This window comes from Anser anser (genome assembly GCF_964211835.1).
Source record: "Anser anser genome assembly, chromosome: 1".
NCBI lineage: Eukaryota > Metazoa > Chordata > Aves > Anseriformes > Anatidae > Anser > Anser anser.
This window is the reverse complement of record NC_139720.1, coordinates 58762622-58765254: the sequence shown is the minus strand read 5'-3', so window position 1 is coordinate 58765254 and position 2633 is coordinate 58762622.

Genomic DNA, 2633 nt, shown 5'->3' with positions numbered 1-2633 from the left:
ATAAGGTTTTATATGGATTATTAGATAAAAAATAATTCAGCAAAATATACATTCTCATACAAATAAGGGCTGTTTCCTAACACCCAGAAGTAACTAAAGGATTTGAAAACATTCTCCATAGACCTGCATACCAGCCTGACAGACAGAAATAGATGGTTTGGATGTCAACACTCAGACTAACAAAAGTGTTCAAAAAGAGAAAATCACCAGAAGTTCAGATCTGGATAATCCCTGTTAACTAACCTGCTCTTCCAACTGCGTAAATTTTAGGTTGATTTAAGGAAAGAATAACACAGTCCTTTCTCACAGAAGTTCATATCCATACTCCTCCCAGTCTTCCTCAGAGGCAATGGAGTACACAGGGTGAGTGATGGCAGGTGCCAGGAGCTCGCTGATGGAGGGAAGGCACCGGTCTTTAACGCAAAGCATTTGCTTGATAAACTTGCTTATGTGACTGCACTTTGCTTTTCAGAAAGCATTCCGATTTTCAGAAATAATGTGAAATACTCAGCTTGTGCAGAGCACGGGTGAAGTTGAAACTAAAGTGTGTCTTCTCAGTTGAAAGAGGAGACGCCTACAATGCAGCTGCCAAGAGACAAAGTTTGCCTGAGGGCCCTTCTTTTAAGAGGTTCAGGAAGGGCTGGCTCCTAGCAGTTCCGGACAGTACATACAGGAACGTATCACACTGCCTTTCTCCTAAGTCTCCTGGAAATGCTGTTAGCTCCGGCTTTGGGTGGGTATGCTGGAAGTGCCTTGCCCTATTGGACTCAATGCGCACCCCTTAATTTGTGCACATAGGTCCCTCAGCTTCTGTTTGGTAGACTGAACTTGTAAGACAAGTGGAAGCGCTTAGAAGGATGATGCAGTGTCCGTTCTCTTTGAACCACGGGTTTCTGAACCAGACTCATATCTTCTTGTTGTGGCTATGGCAATGGCTCAGTGTGAAGGCATCTCCGGGAGATTTCTGCCTCCCAGCCACCTCTTCTCATATGTGAGGAGACGGCTTGGCTGCTGTGCTCACCACAACTGCTTCCCCTCAGGTAAAATTAAGTATTAAAACCATGCTCATAGCTTAGTCCACAGTGGCAAGTTTATGGTCAGTGTGGGTTGCTGAGATCTTTTGTTTTCATGTTAGAAAACCATACAGGATCTTAAGTAGCATGTCTTTCAGCCCTGCTTTTCATAGGACCCTTTCTTCCTTCTTAACTCTGCCATAAAAATGCACTTTGGGCTGATGCTTGGCACTTGAAAACTCAGCCTGAGAATTTGTATTTCTATGTGATTTTCAGAAAATTGGCCATCAAAAGCATGTGCCTATGGGAGATTCTTGCTGAAGCAAGATCTATGCCTGTGTGCCTGGGGCTCCTGGTGGTGAAGGAGTTCTATGGCTGTGCACATGTGCCCATTAGCTCTGCTTTATTAAATTTGGAACTGATTGTTCACTTTCATTTTATCAGGAGGGACAGGCAAAGACCTTGAAGATGCTGAGTTTCTGCAGATGTGATGGAAATAGGTGGCCAGCCAGGGGAGGGAGAACTTAAAAATGCCCACCCTGCTCCAAGGTGTGCTCACTGCTGGGTAGACATGAGGGACCTCATGAAGAGACCCCAGGGCATAAATCTGTAGGAGACTCGACATTATTGACTCTGCTGTGTATGGAGCTGCTTGTTCTTAATGTGCTTGTTGGGAAATACAAAAGAAAATTGTGATGTCTTTCTTTCTCTGCTCTGAACAGACTGAAAGATAAAGCAACAATGTTTGCTATCTGATTCTCTTGTAGCAAAGACAGTTATCAGTCATTAGAAATTTGTGATGCTTGTGGCGTTGATATGGCACTCCTAAGAGGTTTTCTTTTCTATGTCCTTAAACACATTTATTGCAGCAGTCATGTCTATCTAGCTAGAGTATTTGTGGTTGTCTCCATTGGGTTTTGGCTCTCTGGTCATTTGGAAATCCTGAGCAAGAGTACCTAAGCAAGGCTTGGAGATACTTTAGTGCTCTGTGCGGAAGAAAGGTCCGGATTAGAAGAAACTTCCAATTCTTTGGGAGGAACAGTGTACATTTTAAATAAAAAAGCTTGCTTGCAGACTTTGCAAACTCATCTTCTCAGTGCTCTTGGCAGGAATCGGTAAACGTGAATCCGTAGCTCTACCAACCCGGTGGGTCTCCGGGGTCAGTGGGGCGTTCCTGCAGGAAGACCAGATGATCTTGAAGGTCTCTTCCAACCTCAATGATTCTGTGATTCCACAAGGAGCACCGAGAGGAACCGGCGGACGCCGGCGTGAAGTTGCCCCCCGAGGGCAGTGGGGTCTCGGCCCCCCCCGGCCCGTGGCTGCACCGGGCCCACCCGGGGGTCCCAGGGGCGGCCGTCGCTGAGCCCCCCCGCTCGGGGCACGCGTGGGGGGGAGCCCTCGGGGTCCCCGCACCCTTGTGGGGAACCGCACCGGGGCTTAGGAGCCTCGGGGGGACGCGGGGCCAGCCGGCGAGGTGCGAGAGGGATTTCCTCGGGGATGCGCGGCGCAGGGGCCGGCTGTTTCCCGGGCGATGGGTGGGGAGAGTAGGAGGAGGAGGAGGAGGAGGAGGAGGAGGAGGAGGAGAAGAGGAGGAGGAGGAGGAGGGGTTTATCTCCCGCG